At 41.6% G+C, this 22980-nt stretch overlaps 1 protein-coding gene across 1 annotated transcript in view; it reads left to right on the top strand.

Moving 5' to 3' along the window:
* LOC114573230 (hormonally up-regulated neu tumor-associated kinase homolog B) overlaps positions 1-22980 on the top strand; it is a 144378-nt gene that overhangs the window by 91084 nt on the left and 30314 nt on the right. The window lies entirely within an intron of this gene.

The following is a 22980-nucleotide window of genomic DNA, read 5'->3' as shown; positions in this document are numbered from 1 at the left end:
TTTCCCTTGGTCCCGCCCGCTGTGGGGGCCGCTCGTGCCGCCTTATGTGGTAAAAGTAGAGCTGGTGAATGAATCATGTCTTCAGGCGAAGGAGCGCGAGGAGCGTCTCTCTGGGGCATTGCGCGCATTTTCACACACCGGCCCGACATGCTTTGCATATCTGGCCATTAGTACCTCGTGCACGGTGGACACTGGTGCTCCCTATCCTGGGAATAAGCATTTCTTACCCAATGTAGGCCTACGTGTTTCACATATAATGTCCCAGCTTTGTGCATGTGATAATAGCCTAATCATTACAACTGTAAGCGGCCATAATAAATAGGCCTATACCTACTCACTGGCCCGTAATAGAAAGAAAATAGGCCCGTGTTCAGATTTTGTTTATTTCTTAATTTGTGTGCCCTTCAAAAGATATATTAAAAAAATAATCTTGAACTGTCTATGGAATATGTGTAAGTCTTATCAGTTCTCCGAACGTCGTCCCAAGTCACTGAGCAACCCGACTGTTTCAGACAGCAGTAACAGTCCAACACAGCAAAAGCTCTGCTGCATGAAATTATTATAACAAGCTGTATTTAATAACCAATAAGATTATGCAGCTTAGTAGGGTAGTAACATGTTGGTAACGGTATCTCTAACTTCAATGTGCAAACAAATTCCAGTCCTTGTTTTAGTGCAACAACACAAATGAAAAGCTGCAGTGCACTAAAATCAAAACTGTAGTCACAGCGTTGCAGTTGTTAATCACAATCATTTATAGGCAATGTTTAAATAGCCTACTCAGCATAACCATAAGCAAAATATAAGCCTAAATACCTACATTATATTACAGTGCTTGTTGTTTATTATTTTGGGTTGAAAATGTAGCCTAAGTATAAAAATATTCTTTTTTAGTCAGTCATTAAAGTAAATGGATTAGACCAGAGTTCTGATTCGGATACAGGATCTTAGGATTGATTTAATAGCCTATATACAACCAGCTGAAGTGAGTTGAGAGATGAGTTGGATTGTCTTCATGCACGTTTAAATGATCTCCTACACTTTAGGGCCGCGTATGTAGGCCTATGCGTGTTGCAGCGGGTGAGTGGCTAAAACATATGGAGGGGTAGAACATTGCTATAAATAAACATGGGCAGTGAGGCCGTGCATGTGTACGCGTGCGGGTTTCTAAAACGGATTCTTGATTGCCCTGTTAAGAACCGACATACAGATTCCAATGAATACAACACTGACGCAAACCCGTTTAATATACATAGACTACAACATATTCAACATTTCGCATATTAGGCCTAGTGGACCAACCGATGCCTTAATTAACCGGCTAATTTGTTACTTAGCAACGTCTTTTTTTGTGTGCTACTAATCAAGGTCCGACGAAATAATATAATTTGATTACATGAAATGCCATTAGTTTTTTTTTTTTTTTTTTTTTTTTTTTTTTTTTTTTTTTAAAGTTTCCTATTTGCTCCAGGGACGTTTCCTGCACTAAAATCACTGCAAAGCTCAAGGCCTCTCGTGGCTTGTTGGTTAAATAAACAACATGTCGCCATCGTTTATTGGCATAAATTCATGGTAACTGATTGGCCGTCAAGGGGAAGGTCCGTGCCCATATCCGCGTGGGTTATCAGATCAAAAGCCGTGTGTTTCACTTCCCCCGGGCATTCAAGAATGTCCTATTTCTTCATGACTCTGTGAGAATGAAATAGGTTACGCTCGGTTTGGAATAGAGTTAAGTTTCGATTCGACACAAGCTCGTAGCCCCGTGACATTATCTTGGCATTGGCATAAATAGCCTCTAATGTTTTAGAACCAAAATGCAGACAATCACAAACTTTTAGTAATACGACATTAATTAGGCTATGTGTTTCCTCTTAATTAGGCTGCATTTAAGCGAAATCTGTTTTACAATTAGCCTATACAAAAACCAAAAAACGCAACATACTTTCATTAATATTTTAGCTAAAACGCTTTTTAAAACTTTTTAACAATGAAATATGACAAACATTTGAGGAGTAAGATGTATTTTTTTTAAACTGGCGTTCATTACATTTTAAAGTTTAAAAACAGGACATTAATGCACTGACCATAGCTGGTGGAAGTTTAAAAAAGAAAAAAAAGCCCCCAAAAAATCTTATCTTGGAAATTATAATAAAAATAAATATGTAAGAATAATAATAAAAACAACAACCGCAATAATAATAATTATTTTACTTAGTCTTTTACTCATTCCACAATGGCTATTTAATGAGATACAATACTTAGGGTATGTTATAATTCATAAATATTAAGCTCTCTTGGCACGTTTAATGTTTGGATAAATGGCTCGTTCACCAGAATGCTCTCTGGGTCTCATTAGGCCGACCACTTTTATTGCATTCCTGTTATTAATTGTCGCAGTTTCATTATAATAATTCATCTTTACTCAGACCTCACCAAGAAACACATTGCAGCTATTATAGATATTCGGGGTTTTTTTCGTAATAAAATCCCATACATTTTGTAACTAATTCTTGTTTTTGATTCTTTATTTCTTTCGTTAGCAGGTGCACCGGTATTTGCATATTATACATCACTATGCCACCTGCCGTTGGTGTACGATCATTTACTAACTCCTTATATGAAAAGAAATGCATAGATTGATTTTAGAAGGATTATAAAGTAACACAACACAACCGTTCAGAAATATCCACTGTGCAATATCTGTATACTGTGCAATATAATTACTCTCATTGTCCAATATCTATTACTCATTGAATTTGATCACCACTATTGGGCAATATTCAAATAATCTGCAATAACCCACACTGCATATCGCACTATACATAAAACCATATTTATTTTTTATATGTATATAGCGTCTCAGAACTGTGTACCTTACCCCCCCTTTTTTTTGCTTGTTGTTGTTGCACTATTTATTTTATTTCGTGTTGTTATATTTATTTTACGTACATGCTGGCACTGGAAAAGGAGTTGCTTTTAATATAATTGTACGTATGTATAGTGACAATAAAAGGCATTCTATTCTATTCTATAAATAACACTGCAAAATAAACCGATAAAGAAAATATAACCTAAACCGTTGACTCACTACAACTTGTAGCGTATTGTTTACCAACAGGTGTGACTTCACATAAAGCAGTTTATTTTACATTGCAGGATCTAACATCTAGAAACAAAGTAACTTCTGTAGGCCTATATCGCCAAGATGACCGGAAAGCGCTTTGAGGCAATGGGGTTGTGGTCATATCTGGGCCTCTGAACATACAGTAGGCTGTATAAGCTCGTTTTCTTTCTCTGTGGCCAGTCGACGATATGCAGTCTTCCTCAGGACTGGCTCTAAAACTAGCGGGAAGCCCTCTGTGGCCGAGCCGTCCTATTGTAGCCAGTCTGGCTATATGATGAACGTATAGCTTCACACTGGACACAAATCTTGGCTCTTGAATGTATTTTATTTTCTAAATTTCTTTGTGTAGGCCTACTTTTTTCTTTTCTTTCAGCCTGTAGTTCTGCTGTAGGCTGTCGCAATTTGCTAGCACGTGAACTTGATTGGATACACTATTTGAGAAACGTTGTAGACCTAAGCTAAGCATTAGCCTGCAGCCTTTTATCCGTCTATATGGAACATTTGAAATAGGCCATTTTTTTGTTAAACAAGTGTAAATCCCAGGTTGCCCATGAAAGGATTCCCTCCATCCAGGAAACTGCTCCACCACTCTAATTGTCTCGCGCTGTTGCTTTGATTTATTACTGCGTATAGTCTTAAAACACCTTTTTTCGATATTGAACAATTAGGTACAGGCCTATGGACGACTAAGGAATTGAATTTCATTAATTAATAACGAATTTCCTTTGAACAGATAATTTAGCAGGTAAATAATAGTCTGGTAATAGGCTGTTTATTGAGTCCAATGATCGGCCTAATACACTTACAGTTTATAATAAGGCTATGTCAAGCACTAGGTTATTCTAGTGATACCATTTTAAACACTGTTTGCGAATTAGCCAATTGACGTGCAGGTGCGAGTGTAAAGCCTACCTGTTTTTTGTTTTTTTTAACGGCTTTGGGGGGTTATTCAGCCAATCACAGCCCGGCCCATTTATTCAAGTGTAGTTTTAAAAATCGGCTACATTTTGTCAGTGTGAAAGTAGGTGTAACCCACACAGCGCACTGAATAGGCCGTCCATTAAAAGCCTTTGACATAATTTACCTGTGAGCTTTAAAAGGACGCTGGGTAGGGTAGGAGTGCCATAGCAGTGGAGTCTGGGTAATACATTGTTAACAACACTTATTTAGCGCGTGCTAATGGGCACGTGGATCACTGCCAGGGCTTTTATGGCAGAAGTGGCATGAGCTGTGGGGAAGGTGTGTGGGTTCCTGCATGAGAGCGAGACCTACAGTGGTAATATAGTGCTTTTTATTTTTTAAAGGTTTCAGAAGTGATACCTCTTCACACCCCTGCAATGGACAGGGTGGTTTAGTGCTTCAATTAATCTGGGGAAAGAGCATAGACAAACAGCAGACTGAGACAGTGATATACTCTATATATACAGAGAGAAATTCAGCATCCAGCTTCAACCATCTCCCACCCCCCCCACCACCAACCACCCCCAACCAACCCCCCACCCTCTGTCACTCTTTCGGCCCATCCTGGGGGGCCGAGTCCCAGTCAAGAACTGCCGGATCCTCTGTATGGCTCCACTGGGAAAGTCATAACTTGAACTCCATGTCTCTCTGCAGTTGTGCCAACACTGCAAAGCAAACGGCCTTGGCCCCTGTGAGCATATCCTGCTTATGCTGGCCCAGAGTCACTCTTCATCCAAGTGAAGTGACCCCTGCTCTCCTTCATAAAGTTAACCTTCCATTGAAAACGTGGTATTTACTGACGCGCTTGATAGGAATTGATGGATCTATGACATTTATTGAATTTTTTTTACGAGCCGGTTCTGGTCGAGACGCCGTTTATTCAGGCCTCTGTGCGCCTCGGATGTTATTCAAGTTGAACTCCTGCTCTGGCTGCAAATGCTTGTCTCATACACACATATGCACAAACGCATGCACCGACAGATAGAAAGAGAGAGAGACACAGATGACTCAAGCTCTCTGCTCTGAGTTAGTGCCGGAAGCTGCCGGACTGGCATTGGATGAATCCTCTTATTCACAGATCTGAGCTAAGCCAGGTCTGTCACTACACAGCCATCACATCATTATTTTAACGACCTCAAACTGAAATACATGTAGGACGATTCGTTCACTGTCCATAAATATGTTTTATCAATGCCAAAAGACGGGGTTCAACAAAAGTCAGTGATTACAACTTTTAGGTAGGACAGCATTGTAAGTCAAAACTGGAACAATGCTGTTAAGTAAAGAAAATGAGAATTTGTAACAAAAATTGCAATTTGTCTGTATGCAGCATGTGTACATTTTTTTAATCCATCACATTTTAAGGTATTTACACAAAGATTTGCTGGATATTTACCATTTAAAAGCACACATGCTAATGTGATTTCTTTGGCAGCCACAGTAAAGCTGCAGAGACAAACTCATGGTTTGAAAACATCCCAGTTATTTCAAAAGACAGTAAACTGGCACGTCTGACCCATATTGGTATTGTATTGTCATTTTAGGAAGAATATTTAAAGATAATTAAACATTACTGTCTCACCAATTTAGGAAAAATAATGATGGTATTATAATTTTAAACTGTCATGAATACAGTTTTTTATTGGAGAAGGAGAGTTATGGGTTGAGGCTTATCATAAGATCCAACTGTTCATACATGCTGTTTGGCGCTGGTTTAAAGGTTCCACATTTGACATTTTCTGGCACACCAAAATACTTTAGCCCTGAGAGGCTAGTGTGAAAATACATTCTGGTGATCCATTTTCTTAGCCTGGGTAAACCCTGACTAACTTCCGTCAAATTTGAGATTTGCTCTGCAAGTCAGTCTGGCGACCACTCTCAGTACACCTGAGAAGGGTCTGGTGTCAGCCAGTCTACCATTTTCTAAGTCTGATCCAAATTGTTTTATCTCCTGTTTTAATGACTTAAGAAAAGGGGAAAAAAGGTTTTGGCAGGTGAATTTCATTTTTTGTAGGATAATTTTTGTGTTTGTTTGTTGTTCTAATACTCATTTAGGCTGAACTGGATCACTACCCCATGTTCTAGCGCTGATTAAAATACATTTCTAGCCAAAGGGAAGACATAACAGTAATGTTACATAACTTGCTAAACAGCAAAAGTTCATGGAGTAATTAAAACAGTAACTAAGTTTACTTGAAGGTATATGACACTGTCATGACACAGTCATGACACATAAACCCTAACCCTAACTTGTCATGACAAAAACCGAATGACACTTACTAAAAGAAGCGTTATGTCATAAACGTTTATGACTTGTTTATAATGTTTATGACACGTTCATGACAGTGTCATGTCACTCTTATGTAGATACCTTTTAAGTAAAGTGTAACTATTAAATTACCTGGAAGAAAACACAAATGCTTTTAGTCCTGTTTAGAACATGGGGTAGTGGTGTGCTTCAGGCTCCTCTGGCCAAAATGAGTATTACAACAACAACTTTTATTTCACCTGTTTTCACAGGTGAAAAATGATCTTGGCAAAACTTTTTTCCCTCCACAGATACATTTTTTTTTTTAAGGAACTAATATCACAAGATCACACACCACACGAAAATCCCTCTTTTCAGGCTTCAAGTAATGCGTATGTGTCATGAACAGCAGCAGACTAAACCATTTTGGTGAGGAGCTACTGGCAGCTACAAGTGTGGTTTAGGTGTTTGTAGTCACACATTGCCAGACCTTCCTCCACAGCGCTGCGGAGGAGGGTCTGGTTAGTCCACACTAGAGTATGGATCGGGCCGCATTTTTCTGTCCGAGCCCGGCCCGCGTCCGACAGAGCAGTAACCGAAACCGGCCCGAGCCCGACAGGCATTAAGATATTTATGTCTGAGCCCGACCCGAGCCTGACACAGTTAAAATCTAATTTTTTTTCTCATACTAATGACACATGAACGTTTGTTTGTGTGGAAAGCCCGCTTTTATTAAGCAACTGTAGGAAGGCATTCAGAAATTTCAACAGATGAGCGCATCAGCGCACACGGGGCAACAAGCACACTTGAAATTGAAATTAAATTAAATTAACATAGGCCTACCAAAAATGGCACAAGCTAACCGAGCAAAATCCCAAAAATTCACACAAGAGGTGGCCCATTGGCTACTTACATAATATGCTTTTTTAAATTTAAAATGTTCATTGCCTTATCGCGCTGATGTGACCGAGCCCGACCCAAACCTGAACATAATTTCTAAATATCTGTCCGAACCCTGACCAGCCCGTCGGGTCCCATCGGGTCCCATCAGGCTCGGGTGGGTATCCATCCTCTAGTCCACCCAGCATTTCGGGATGGGAGAGAAACGTGCTCTGGTTTATTGGCATTTCTTTAAACCAATCACAATTGTCTTGGGCGGCGCTAAGCCCCGAACGGAGGTACGGTTGCAAAATAGCCTCCAGAAGGAACTTGTTTTGGTGGAACGTAGGGAGGCGAGCTCTGGATTTAAAATGGCTGTTGAGTGTGTGATGACCATTCGACTAAAAAAAAAATAAATAAAGATAAATATAATTTGATCGTCAGTTCTCGGAAATATCCCAGATCAGTTTCCATTGGCCGTTTCTCTGCGTTAACAAACCATCTAACATGTCAGGTTAAGAAAGATGATCTTGGAAAAACTTTTTCTTCCACCTGTTCTTAAGTCATAAACACAGAAGAGAAAACAATTTAGATCAGACTTAGAAAATAGATCACCCAAAAGAATATTCTCACTCGCCTCTTCGGGCTTCCATAGTAGAGTTATTAACACAGAGTGAGAAACCAGACATGATTTTTTTCAAGGCAGTGCTAAGAAGAGGTCTCAATAGCAATTTGTTTTATAAACTGATACAAAATTACTACAAAAGCAAATTTTGGGGATTTCAGGCGAACCAAAGTTTGGTGCTAAAGTGGAGTTGGGTTGCTCAAAGGACTACCCAGCAGTACTCTTTGAATGGAAAAGAACAGCACTATCCAAGGATGCCATGCTTTAAAAACATGTGATTACCACTGTTGTATAGTTAAAAGAGTGAAGTTAATGATGCAAGTTGTCCTTTATGACAATCTGTAGAATGGTTAAAGCTGTGCTGTGTGTAATTGAATTTAAACTTCAATCAGGTCAAAAGAGTCAACAGCTCTGCAGGACTGGCTCCAGTCATATTTAGTTATGCAAGTCAGCAGGAGACACAGTTATACATATTTCTCTGGCTGATCTAAGGTCTATTAATTACAAAGCTGAGTCATAATTTGCGGAAGTGCATTATTTATTTTGCTGGCATTGAACACACTGTAAAACAGACCCATTGTGCCTACTTGGTTCCAAATACTTTCTGCTCAAGGTAACCTGCTTACTTCATCACCTACATAGCTTTCACCTGGTTGATATATACATGTGGATGTGGGGTGATTGGTGGCCTACTGGCTTGACTCCCAGCCCGTGTCCCGAGCAAGGTTCCAAATGCTGAGCTGCCTGCTCATTGATGCTTTGGATATGAGTGGGCCCAAAGGGAAACGTAATGTGTTTTAATGCTGTTACACAGCAACAAAACAGCTTATCTCATTACCTCACTGCCTCGAAGACAGCAGAGAGGAGGGGCGGTCAGGATGGGGAGACAACAAGCGAGCAGGTGCTGTTTTTATGACTTTCTCAATCTAGCGAAGAAGAGGTGAAAACATTTTCTCCTCTCATAACCCGTGAAACCACATAAAGAATTGATCTGAACTGTGTGTGTGTGTGTGCATGAGGTCATTAGAAGGAATGATTGTGTATGCAGAAGTTTTGATTACCTCCTATTGTTCACTGCCAGGGAATTCTTTATTTTATAGGTGTGTGTGTGTGTGTGTGTGTGTGTGTGTGTGTCTGAGCGTGCATATGTGGGCAGTCTATCATTGTGTGTAATCTCCTCTATAGTTTCCTGTGATTAGGCGGCATTATGAGCTGCTAAAAAGCACACAGATGAGAGCTATGGTTAATTAAGCTCAAAGTACTGCAGACTTTTTTTTTCTGGAAGTTCCTCTCTCATTGGCCCACGCAAACACACACATGCAAACACACACACGCAAACACACACACAGACACACACACACACACACACACACACGCACACTCTCGCTCTCTCTCTTTCTAATGAGTGCAAAGCTCATCACGGAAACGCCGCAATTTGAAAATAACAACAATCATAAAAAACCATACAAACATCTGCAGCTCGTAACTGACGTCTCAGGCCAACCCCAGCACACGTGCCTCTTAAAACTGGAGAACAACGGTTATTTTCATCTCTTAGATGTTGGAGTTTTATTTCTTTTCTCTTTCTCTGGCTCAACTGGAACCGTTTAGGCGTTTTTTAATCAAAGAGCGGAGTCGTTAAAATTGAGATTTGGCGGGGTAGGCGTCCGGTAAGCCTGCCCTCTCCTCCCTCCCTGCCTGCATTCAACGTCCAGCCCAGAGCTAACTAGCATTTAGCGCAGATTTAAAGAATGCTGTTTTATTACTGTATTTAAGAAATGTCTGCGTTAAAGCGTGCATGAAACATGCATTATGTACATACGAAATTTTATTACCTTGTTACAAAAAAGTATTTCTGTGTTTTCACGCCAGTGCCAGTAACTATTTTTAAGCCTTTAAGAGAATCCTATCGGTCGTAATGACACAGTTTTAACAAACTGAATGAAACTCCCAACAAGCTTTTCGGAAAGCACTATGCACACTGATTCACATTACACACAGGCTGAAAGAAGCTGTCTCTCACATCCATGCATGCACAGTATGAAACACCGCAGGCCGTTTGTTAGTGGTCAGTTGCACGTTTGTAACATTATTTTCACAAGTTATCTGTGTTTCCGTCGAATAGGCAACTATTAGCACAGATGCACAGACACCCTAATATGAATGAAGGTAATGAAGTAGTCACTGAGTTGTCAGGCTGACTGTAAGGGTTTGACCAGGGCTCATATTTAGCAAATTACACTTAACTTTGCTATGTATGAGCAATGAGATTACTGTATTCACAAGAAATCCTTAATATTCAGGCTAACAGTTAACATTTGAAATAACCAACAATCTATCATTTACAAATGAAGACGTGGGATGAAATAAATTGATTAGAATGGGGGGAAAAAAGAAAACTGGAACAGGAAATAAATCTTGCTGTAGACGATAAGGAACATCAGAGAAAACGTAGGACAAGACAAATTCAGTATTAACAACATGGAAAGTGATTGCAAACATCAATGCTTTATTCTTGTTGTTGTTCGCAGACCTGAAAAATGATTTGATTTGATTTGTTGTCCCATCAAATGCAACTACAACTACTACTACCTAATTAACCAATAACTACTAAACTATACTACTAGTCATCATGAGCAATTATATATTTTACAATCACTCCAAACCATGTCTGCGTGTGTACTGCAGACATAACATACTCTTAACCAACCAGAGACCACTGACATAACCCTAATGGTTCTAGAATCTGTTTCTAGTTTTCTAAGTTCTACAGAAATTGATGAATATATTTTTTTAAGTTTGTGAGTAGAAGTGAAGAATTGTTTTCTTTTCTCTTTCACCAGAATTTTCCTTCAAGCAGTTTGATAACTGACGTGGTACGTGTAACTTTGGCCCTACTTCTTCAATTGTTAATGCTTGATAAAGTCCGTCAGTAAGTGTAGCCTATACCCAAATGTGTGTGCACGTATATATATATATATGTGTGCGTGTGTGTGTGCACATCTCTTTATTTGTAGCCATATAGCTGGAGTGATACAGCCTCTGGCTGAAATGTGTTTTTGATAAAGAGTCTCTTCCTCTCCCCGCATGCCTCTAATACTCTCCCTCTTCCCAGGATAACAGGGTCACAGCATGGAGACCTCAACGACTCCACACCTGGAATAACACCACCCAGAATATCCGCTCTGCTCCGCCTGTGAGCTAGGGGGTGTGTGTGTGTGTGTGTGTGTGTGTGTGTGTGTGTGTGTGTGTGTGTGTGTGTGTGTGTGTGTGTGTGTGTGTGTGTGTGTGTGTGCGCGCGCTTACAAGTGTGTAAGGCTGCTGGCAGAGTCAACGCGAGCAAGCAATGCGCTCCCTTTGACCGTACAGATCCATTTTTGCGACACGACTGAAGCGTGGTGACGCGACTGAAGCGTGGTGACGCGACTGAAGCGTGGTGACGCGACTGAAGCGTGGTGACGCGTCTGAAGCGTGGTGACGCGACTGAAGCGTGGTGACGCGTCTGAAGCGTGGTGACGCGTCTGAAGCGTGGTGACGCGACGTCATACATCCATGGTTGATGCTCCACGCCCTTGACCGGCAGCTGATTGGACGAACGCGTCACGTGGGTCTGGCTACTCCCGAATTTCAAAACGATGCATCATGGCGGCTCGTTGAGAATACGATCTTGTATTTTACGAAAATAGTTCACCGAAACGTGTTTCTGAAAACATTTTAAGCGAGAAATATCATTTCAGATCGACAAAGGCTAGCTTGAAAGATTTTTGTCTTTGGATAGTAGTGTCGCGTTCAACGGATTCATTTGCATAAAGATGGGCATCGGCCAGCTTTTTTCACGCGTAGCATTTTTTCAAATGCCGCGCCGCCTTCCCGGGATGCTTTGCGGGCGCGTTTAAGTCGCTTGACGTCACCCATAGGAATAAAGTGGAGCGCGGCGCGACAGAAACGTTGCACAGCCAGGTGGATCTGCACTGTCATAGTCTACACAGCGGACGCAAGCGTCACGGGCGATGCGTGAAATGCAATACACCGCTCACACAGCAGGCGGTAGCAGAGTCGGGTGATATTCAGATCAAAATGGCAACTGAAGAGGAGTGCATCCTATTGCAAATTTAACGTCGGCAGCGGCAACAAAATAGGCAGCGCAGAGATAGGCGGTGGTATGTTCGCCCTTTTAACCGAACAAGAGATCAGGATGGGGAGTTTGTGTCTCTGGTGCTTCCAGAACCCGAAGCCTGGACGAGGAGAGACCTTTCCAGTACTGTCGGATGTCGGCGCCATTGTATTCAAACCTTCTTCTTGTAAATATAACATATACTTGAAATGATGTACAATACTTGCAATGTCACCCCCACCGACAACGCATAGTATTGCAAAAACTGGGTAGTGCAAAAACTGGGACGACACATTTTGCTACAAATCGACGCATAATGGCGGTCGAAGCGGATGCCCATGCGTACCGATGCGTTGACTCTGTAACGGCCCTATGGGAAATAGGAATAAGAAGACTTTATGAATGGCAGGGAGAAGGAGGTCGGGTGGTGCAGTCAAGTCATCTGTCTCGCTAATTCCTCTTTCTCTTTATTTCTCTGTCTCTCTCTTTGACACATACTCAGGCACAAACGGAGCACTCTGGTGTTTTTTTGCGATGGCCTGTTATGCGGCGGGGGAAATATGAAACACCCTAAGGCATATGTCAGCGGTCAGTTGCATGTTCTTGCGCTTGACTTGTGTGTGTGTGTCTTCACGAGGCACATTTTAAACTCACAAACCAGCGTGCGTCACTCTTCCCCCTGACACGCCGCTGAGGTCTGATTATTAAAAGATGAGTTTAGGGGAAGTATGACTGTTTTGATTCCCCCCCTCCCCCCCTTCTCTCCACGAGAAAATAGGGGATGAAAGACGGGGAGAGAATGAAAGTGGAGCGAGAGAGGGCAGGGTCCACTCTGATCACCCCGGGACCACACTGTGAATGGGCCAGCGTTCACCCAGAGAGAGAAGGAGGGATGGAGAAAGAGAGGGATGAAGTGAGGACACAGAGAGAGAGAAAATTCATATATCCACCACTGTTTGATGCCTGTGGTGTGCCTCTGTAACTATAGCCCTCTTTCTTTAGCTGGCTCTTACCCTTCTTCTTCCAGACCCCCCCCCCCCCCCCCCCCTCCCTCTCCCCCATCACTCCCTCTTCTTTTATATCCCTCTCTTTGCCCTCTTCCTGCTGATCGGTGCCAACCACCATGAAACCACCGCCACATTAGAGCCTTTAACGGGCACTGCCTGGCATCCTGCTCCGTCCAAACATATTATAGCCCAGTCGCACACGCACATGTAAGTGTGCGTATATGCATTTTATACAGTTTCTGAATTCACAACTATATGGTTTCACCATATATTAAGGGCTGGGGGATATTTTTCATCCCCGCAAAACTGCCACGTGTCATTGTGGCTCCTAATAAACTCCAAAGATGTTGACTGCTTCTAACAGATGGAGGGAGAAGGCGGCAAATAAATGGTCCACATATACCGACAGCAAAGTGATATTAAAGCTGAAGAATTTACTAGGAATATGGTTTGGACTGATGTTTATAGAGTGGAATATTATCATGACATTCCTACTCTATTCTGTACTTGTAGAGCGGAGAAGAAGACGACCAAGCTTTTTTTGGGGGGCTTTTTGTGCCTTTTCTCCCCCATTCTGCCCATCCATCCTTTCATCATGTATCGATCTATCCCTCCATCACTTCTCTGTTTATTGGCCCATCTGTGCATTCACCAAGAGTTGTTGACTTGATTTTGCCAGCACACCAGCTGAGACACTGGCAGTCCTTCACTCAAACCCTCTAATTACTTCAGAAAACACACATTCTGACACAATTAAGTGGAAGTGTGTGTGTTTGTTTGTGTGTGTGTGTGTGTGTGTGTGTGTGTGTGTGGGGGGGCGCACACGTGTGCACATGCGTGTGCGTGTGTGTCAGGGTGTGTGCAACTGTGCTCGCCATCAGCTGGCCAAGTCTTTCATCTTTCACATGAACTGACCATCTAAACATTGTCTCACGCGCCCATGTGAAGATTTTATGATTTGCTAATGAGGCAGTGAGGATGTTGCTCAGACCCCTGCACAGGAGGATCCAGCTGGACGCCATCGACCACGCCTGCTGACATCACACCACCGCACCAGGGTGATGCTTGTGTGTTTGCATGTTGTCTAGTTGCCTTGAGATGAGATAACGGGTTTTTTTATCACGTGGAAGTAGAATGCGTCGTTAATAGTGAGATTGTACTTCAGTCTGACGATCCCTCCTTACAGTATATCCTCTTAACCCCTGATCTGTACCTGATACTGACCTTTGACCTTACCTATAGATCAAATGACTATGTTTAAGCTTGTAAGGATGTACCAACATATGACACCTCTGCAGTTCCTCTCTTATTGAACAAGTGTTTTGCCTTTAGTATTTTTTTCAGCCAGCAAATTCCGTTCTCATCAACCCCATTTCCAGGCACAGTATCTATGCTCAGCACCAGCAGGAAGTTAGCGACTAGCTAGTGAGAATAGTGGAGCATCTAACAGCTAAAAAGCCTGATATTTCCCTCAGGAGTCAATGGACACCGACAGGGCACTAAATGGAGAGTGAAGTACCGGACGTACATTTGTCAGGGGGTAAGAGACATAACTTTAAATGAATGTTAATGTTGCTACATATCACCTGGATGTTTAAATAAGCAAGTTAGCTTACATGTTACTAATAACAACTGCATATGGTCATTGTTGTGTTTACAACTTGTACTGCTGCCCCCAAGTGGCCAAACAACAAACAAATATTTATTAATGCTGCTTTAAGTTCGTTATAAGCAGCTTTAAGCACATGTAAAAACATCAGGGTGATGCAGTGAGTTAGTTTGATACAAAAAAAAGATGTGAAAGAGTATGGTATCTTCGTACATCAATTGTTCTTATGTCCATACTGCAAATATAGAATACTCTATACTATACAGCAGTGGTTCCCAACCTTTTTTCCTTGGCGCGCCCCCCTACTCATGTCTAAGAGTCTAAGAAAACGTTTCATTCATAAAATAGTGATGCCGTGGCGGCAGGAAAGACGAGGATGATAGCAGCTAGCAGCTAGCATCTAGCAGCTGACCTGATGACAACAAGGGTCCCAGGTTAAGAGGTCCCGGAGGTTTGGCCTACTAAGTAGCCTGCCTACAATTTTAAGCGAGAACAAAAATATATAGTTTTTCATACAGACTTTTGTATACATTATATATTCTAGTGTATTATCATAATTAGTTTAACGTGCAAATATTTTTTTTTTTACCTCAACCTCAAACCAGATAAAGACTTGCGCCCCCCCTGTGATCTTTGCCGCCCCCCTAAGGGGTGCCCGGACCCCAGGTTGGGAACCACTGCTATACAGGATACTCTACCAGTTTCAATATATGAAACTCGTGAGCATTTGTATGCTTTCCGATGAATTGCAGTTTTGCAGTAAATTCCAAAATACATTCCTAATATATATGAAATGTATTGTACAGTGTATCAGTATATTAAATCTGGTTTATGCACAATACTATGTAATTCCAGCCCATGACAGACAAATCTTAATCATGCTGAATGCATAAAAAGCCCTGTATAGCTTGCTCTGTGCCATCTGTATGTTGTCCACAAATCAATGTATCTGTAAGTGATGAAGCCCAGCTTTATTTATTCTCAGCAGCATGGATCAAAATGCGGTGTACAAGACAAAGAGATTGATGGAATAAGGATGTTAAGCAGTGCTTGTGTGACAAGTGCGTGCGCAAACACACACACACACACACACACACACACACACACACACACACCGCATCTTTTACAAATGAAACATTACATAAAGCCACAGCATTAAGGCTCAGAATCTGACATTCTCGGCTAAATCTGTCCTGACTCTGGTGCTATGAAAGCCCAGTTTCATAGGTTCCTACTAAGACAAGAAAAAGTCCTTTGGTTAGACGTGCACAGATTAGCAGCAAGCTTTACTGTCAGAGAGCATCAGTGTCCGTGTCCTTTGACTCTATGGCTATGTAAACAACATTTATAGTTTTTTTTTTTTTTTAAACACCCGTGTATTACTGGGGGTTGTAGGAACAGTTAATGGTGTATGTGACAGTTTGTTTCCCTTTCATAATAGGCTCTGAGCTGAGCAGGTAATTACAACAGGCAGCCTCTTGGGCCGCACAAGGATGGATGTTCACCAGCCTGGAAAAAAAGGACAATATAAGTGTTAGAGCCTCAAAATATCCGTGGTATTAGTGACTGACACGCCAAGCAGAATCACTTACACCCTAATGATTTCCTATCCTTCATTTTCAACGCATTCTCATGAACGGGTTTGAATGATATTGCACGAAAAGTTATGCACAACAATTTCGTATGATATCCTACAAAATTACGGGTCACGTGAAAGTTAAGTTTAGGGGTCGTTACAGTTAAAATGAACCTGCAAAAGTTACTGTGAGAGCGGGTACACAGCACCGTGAGGTGCCGGTCGTTTCCGAGGCCGTTGCAGTTGAGTTTAGCCGGCAAAAGGTGACTGTGACCCGGGTACAGTGCACCGCGAGGTGGCGGTGTTTTCAGCGGCCATTACAGTTACCAAAAGTGACCGTCATACGGCAACGACCACTAGTTAAGATTAGAAAAAAAGATTGTGGTCACAGGGTTAAAACACCAGCCCCCCTTAAGTAGTATTCCCGGGAGACAAACACCCGTTTCCAGGGTGAAAGTCTAGTGTTTTTACCAGGACACAAACTCCAGCCTGTCTTTTGGAAGCCTTGTGCTTTATGACCCACCCCTCCACCACGACCTCTTCCCTACCCAGACCACAGCGGTCTTATACAGCAGCAGTCAGTGTTGTGCATACAGCAATACATATGTGGAATACATTCAAATTACAGTGCGTTACTTTTCCTAGCTATATGTACGAATGGTTGGTAAGAACAGCCTGTACTTTTTATATATAAGAGAAGGAGAGAGATGGAGATAGAGAGGAATCTCTATCTCCATCTCTCTCCTTCTCTTTCATCTATCTCTGCCCCTCTCTTTCCCCGTGGTAAGCTTTATCAGTGGATGCCAGCGTGCTGCCTTTATTTCAACCAGTGTGGACAGAGGTGCAGTGAGGAAACAAGATACTGTAATTATTTTGTAAATCAAGAGTGCAGAGGACTGTTGAGGGGTCCTGTAAATACTGCGGAGGAGTAGTCATGTTTCCTGTGGCTGTCCGCATGCGTTTGGGTCAAAAGATAATGTTCCACACAAGTTTGTTTAAAGAGACCATTGCACAGATAGACAGACAGATAAATTAAGGGAAAATATATGCTTTTTCGTGTTGATGTAATACATTATATTGACCTTTTATTTTGAAGCTGGGGCCACAGTCAGACCTATGATTTACAGCTTGGATTCTTAACTGCAGTTTACAACCTTAAAATGGTCATGCTTCTTTTCTGCTGAGTTTTAATGTGTTTTCATCAGCCTTGGCCCAGCGGCATTGAACTCAATTTTTTTTTTATATGGGTCCTGATTTGAAAATGTTTTGGAAACCTTGACTTTATGAAGCACTCGGCTCCAAAACGAGCCACGATGTTTCCCCCTGTGAGTCAATCTGCAACGCAACTGTTGTTATACGAGTTGGTGATGAGTGAGAGTAGAACTCTTTTTTTTTTGTGTGTGTGTGTTGGAATATCTATAACTCATATTGAATGATATCACGAGAAAAAAGTGGTAATTGTTATTTGACAGTTGACGGCCAACTATAGAGAAATCATGATATACTGCTGATAAAATCAATTTCCAAAGCAAAATACATTCTGCTCTTCAAAAAAAAGCTCACAACTTTTATTTAACACATCCATGGGCTGTGCACAGCAACTTCCTAAACCCTTTGCTGGATGCCTGGCAACCTCACGGTGATGACAAAACTCCTGAAAGGGGGATTTATTTTGTGACCTTTGGACAGAGACAGGCTAGCTGTTTCCTCTTGTTTCCATTCTTTGTGCTAAGCTAACCTATAAATGGCTACTGGCTGTATAGCTTCACATTTATCGAGCTTTGGCGGGAAAGAGAATAAGTATATAGCCGAAAATGTTGATCAATTCCCTTAATATGTTGGCGTTGGACATTGAAATGTGTTCTCATTCAGTCAAGTTTTTGCAATTGTCCAAAAATCAGCTTTCTGTCTGGGGATAGAGATGCATGTTTGTAACGATCATTGAAAGTATAAGATGGGGTTTTGTTCTCCCATTTTGTTTTCCATTTCATGAGTTTCTTTGTTCCATCTTGATGTAGACGCCACTCTCTATAATTAGTGTCGGTTGGCATTTGATTGGACCTATTTACAAAAATTCAATAGTTTTAGAGAAAGAAGCAAGACGCAAAGAAGAGAAAATGTAGTTGTACGTATCTCGGCAGACAGGAGAAGATGGATTGTTGGAGTAGACTCAGTAGCTCCTTTGGAGAACAGTTCCGATGTTATCTGTTGATCAAACTGCCGTGTGGCTGATGGCAGCAGCTAAATCCTCCTGAATACTATGAGGCGATGAGAGGACCAAATCCAGTGAGCAATCAAAACACGGTGAAAAGGGCTGAAATGGGAAAGAGAGAAACAGCTCTGTGGACACAGCAATTTTACTCCTAATAGACTATGACAAGGACCATTTTTAGTCCCGCGGTTTGGTTTTAGTGTGTGAGTGTGTAGACAGTCCAGGAAAAGAGATCATTGTCTTGTGATGAAAGATGGAGCCTGTGTGTGTGAGAGAGTGTGTGAGAGTGTGTGAGAGAGAGAAAGAGAGAGGTGGCCACCGTCACTTTTCTCCATGAGTTCAAAATTTGATATGATGATTTTCAGCAGCTTTTTTTTCTCCCTCTGTCTTTTTTTTTCCTCTAACGCTATGATGGGGTTTCTCAACGAGCTTTGTGGAGTTTTCTTTAAGCGGAGTTTCCATTGTTAAACAGTCTGTTCAGAATCAGCCCTGCCTCACAGCATTGTACTTCTCTGGCCTTCCTCATCTCTTTCTTTCACTCCCTTTTTTGTCCTTTTTTTTGTCAACAGGTCACTTAAAGAGCAGAGTAATAAAGCATTAGAATTTCCTCCATCCCTCTTTCCCCCATGCCCTTGGCCCTACACCTCCCTTTGCTTGTTGAATGCGCTCATGCATGATGGTCTGAACTTGATAGACGTTCAGAGGGCATCGGCGAGAGAGCTGTTAGCATGTGCATGTATGCATGTGTGTGAATGATGGATAGAGTATGTGTGGTCTCCCTGATTGAGTTTCATATGTGTTTTCCATCTCCTTTTTTTAACATATTGTGTTTCTATACATACATATATCAATCTAGCTCTCAGATCTTGCTCGCTTTCATCTCTGGCTCTCATTTTATTCACATCTATGGCAAGGAATGTGTTAGTTTTATGTGAAGTCAGCACATATGCCAACTGGCCTGTGATGTGGATGCCAAGGTATGACGACTCTATTCGGGCTAACTGTCAGTTAACGGACGTTAGCTCCAGATGGATTTGAACGAATAATTGGAAGGAAGTAAATAGCTGTGCAGAGAAAGAGTGCGAGATAGAGCCTGAAGAGTGAAGGAGAGTTTGGGTGTTTGAGCTTGTCATCGCCTAATAAAAGTTTGCTCGGCTATCCTGGGAAAGGGGGATGGAAGAGGGAGAGACAGGGAAGGGAGGGGCAGAGTGTGGGATGTATAATTTAGGCAGAGGGATTTTTAATGAGGGGAGATCTCTGCAGGTAACTTCCTCTTCTCCCCTCTCCTCCATCCTTTGCCAGTGTGGGGGGAGAAACCCATCTGGTTGGACTAAACAGCAGATTAGCACATTAGCACTGGAAGACGGGCAGGCAGGCAGCATGGGAAATGCCCAAGCTAACATATGACATTGGCGCACATGGTGTACGACTCATTAAAAGTAGACATAAAAGTTGCACTAAATTAAAGGCAAACTCCATCCGCCTTCATTAACAGATGGTAAAAGTTTGACTCATGATTGCAGCTTTTATACTTAGCACACAAGCATCTTAATGTGACACACATCTAAAAAGGTTGCCTTTGTTTTGATGAAATAAAATGAGCTTAGCCTGCTCTGATGATTTTTTTATGAAAATAAATCCTTGAATTGGGCAACTTATAGCGATACAACTCAACAACTCAACAACTCCTCCAAACCATATGACCATAAAGGTTGTTTGTTCTTACCCTGTAATACGACCCACAGGAGCGTTTTTTCATCCTTGCATCTAAACCACAGAACGTAATGGTTACGTCGTTAACATTGTGAAAAGGTTGCAGGTTTGGTTAGGTTTTCTAATCACCAAAACTACTTAGGTTTAGAAAAAGATCGTGGTTTGGTTTAAAGTCATGGACATTTTTTACGTTACTGCACTTTTGGCTATGGATGTGAAGCAGAACATTGCGTAGTTCAGATTGTTCCGTAAAGGTAAGAAAATCTCTCGGTTTACCTTGATTTTTAAACGGGACTCAACCCCGGCCTCCTGGTTGAAAGTCCTGTTTTGTTTGACCCATCCACCCCCCCAACCTTCTTGCTTCAGTACATTTTAATATATCCACCAATGAGACTTCTGTCACAATCCCGAGTCAATCAAGATGTATCAGATTTGGTTTGTGGTGGGCATTGGCAGAATTGAAAAACTCATCAGAGATGTAACTTTTTAGAAGCATGGTCCTCGGTACTCAGGATAATTCACAGACTTCACTGTCCACAATTTTCTTTCAAGAACTATATTCTCCCAAAGTTTGCCTGCCAATAGAGTTGGTACTGGTTAGACAGAAATGTACATTTGAAAATTTGGGCAAACTGGCCCTTTCATCGGTTTCATCTAAAACAAATCCTGTTGCCAGACAGGACTGTAGATATTGGACTATTCAGTAAAACCCTGGATTATGTTAAATGTCAACATTTTAATCAGTGCATGGCAGATGTGCATGGCAGCTACATTATAATAAAGGTTAGGAAAAGATTGTGGTTATGGCAAATAAATTATGGTTAAGGTTAGGCAACTAAGACACTAGGTGAAGCTTTAGAAAGGTTGTGGTTAAAGTGACAGGATCCGCACCCCTACTTAGCTTGTTACATAAATGGCAGTGTGTTGGCACTGAACGTTGGCATTGGGCATGAATACAAAGGTTCACAATAATCCAAAATGCACATAGAGTAATAGGCATATTGGAGACAACTGGTAGATCTGAATCTTAACTGTACAAATGAAGTAGCAGCTGGCTCAAACCTATTCTAATAACCCCAAAGAAGTCAATACAGTCTATCAGTGCACAACGCCAACTAAAGATGACTTGATTTGGCCAAAGCTACAGGTCTAACCTAATACAAAAATGTTTTTTATTGTATGTTGGCCCAGTTTTTACAACCTGCCTCCTGCTGTCATGATTTAGCCTTAAATGTAACCAGTATACAAGTTAACTAAACAACAGCTCAAAGCTGCAGTGAGTGACATGGCTGGTTGTGTGTGTTTGTTCTGCTGTTGAAAGGGTATTATTTGTTTCTTTGGTAACATCTTTAAGAAGTAATACTAAACTTTATTCCTCCTCATCACCTCCATTTTGTAACTTTCTGTCTTAATTAGCCTGCATAATACGCTGCTAAAGGCACACAGATTGGAGTTGGTTGAAGCATGTCCCAGGTATCCAGGTTAGATTCTTTTGGCCTCGTTTTTATGATTCCAGGGAACCGAGCTGTGAGAAACAAAGTTGCCAGGCATGACTGGGAGGGGTGCTGCGCGCACATTTGTGTGTGTGTGTGTGTGTGTGTGTGTGTGTGTGTGTGTGTGTGTGTGTGTGTGTGTTGTAATAAAGGGGCATCCCGTTGCGAGGTGTGGAGTTAGGAGCTGGTAAAACGGCCACATCTGAGTTTGCAGCTGTGTGAACACATCATCATCTGAGCTCCTGATGAAAGGCAGGATCGGAGAAACTAGGCCCGCCCTCCACATACCTGCTACTATGGACTCCATGTTTACTACACATCAGATATAGTTAAAGCTGCTCTAATCCCACATCAGATATAGTTAAAGCTGCTCTAATCCCAATTTTTATATTCCTAATGGGTCAGATGACTGTGTGTAATGTGAAAGGGGTCGCTCCTATTGATGAATCAACAGATTCTCATTCATCTCTGCAGTTCTACTCACCTCAGTGGACTGTTTTAGCATCTTTTAGCTCTTTTAGTTTTACGACGCGCAACCTTAATCTTTAATCTTTAATCTGGTTCACTCTCGCTTCCAGAAGCATGCTATTTCTGTGAAAAGAACATCTAAACGCCTTCTGTACGCTACCTGCCCAGCACCAATTGACAGGCAGACTCAGTTAGGGACTTGCTGGTGAACACAGTGGAGCATAAGCTGCTTTTCTCAGGAGTTGAGCCCAAAATGGAGCTAAAAGAAAAACTCAACAAAAACTGACTGACATGACCTATAAATAAGTTCTAATGTCACTGTCTGCTGGATGTGTGCCAGGTGATTGTTTATTTGTCTAACAGGTTTACCACATCACCTTTATAAGGTGATAATATGTCAGTGTGTGCTATGTTTACAGCTTGTTACACTGCCCCCAAGTGGCCACCAAAACATAAATTATATATATATATATATATATATATATATATATATATATATATATATCTGTCCTCCCATGAAAAATGCCCACAGAAGTAGTTTGTTCAAGCAGCAATTATGACCCGTATTTTCGTTCATAGTGGTGGCACCCTCTAGTGGCCTGGTAATTAGGACAGGATGGAGTAAGGTGAGGAAGTATAATAGCGCCAAATTCCGCGTAAGAAGGCAGGTCGGGGGCTGGATGGGTCAAACAAACACAGGACTTTCAACAAACACAGGACTTTCACCTAGTAGACCTGGAGTTTGTGTCCCATTTGAATATAAAAGTAAATGGTGAGTTTTTTTTAAACCTTTTTTTAAAACGCTCCTTTGGGTCGTATTTTCTGCCACCGCTAGGGGCGCTAAGTTATGAAACGCTCCTGTAGGTCGTTTTAGAGGGTAGCAGCAATAAACTACTTATATCGTATTATCGTTTAAAAGACTTGTTGCCCATAACGACAAGAATTTGTAACC

This window comes from Perca flavescens, chromosome 18, assembly GCF_004354835.1.
Source record: "Perca flavescens isolate YP-PL-M2 chromosome 18, PFLA_1.0, whole genome shotgun sequence".
Classification (NCBI taxonomy): Eukaryota; Metazoa; Chordata; class Actinopteri; order Perciformes; family Percidae; genus Perca; species Perca flavescens.
Note: the sequence above shows the minus strand (reverse complement) of the source record. Positions and strands in the feature narration are given on the sequence as shown.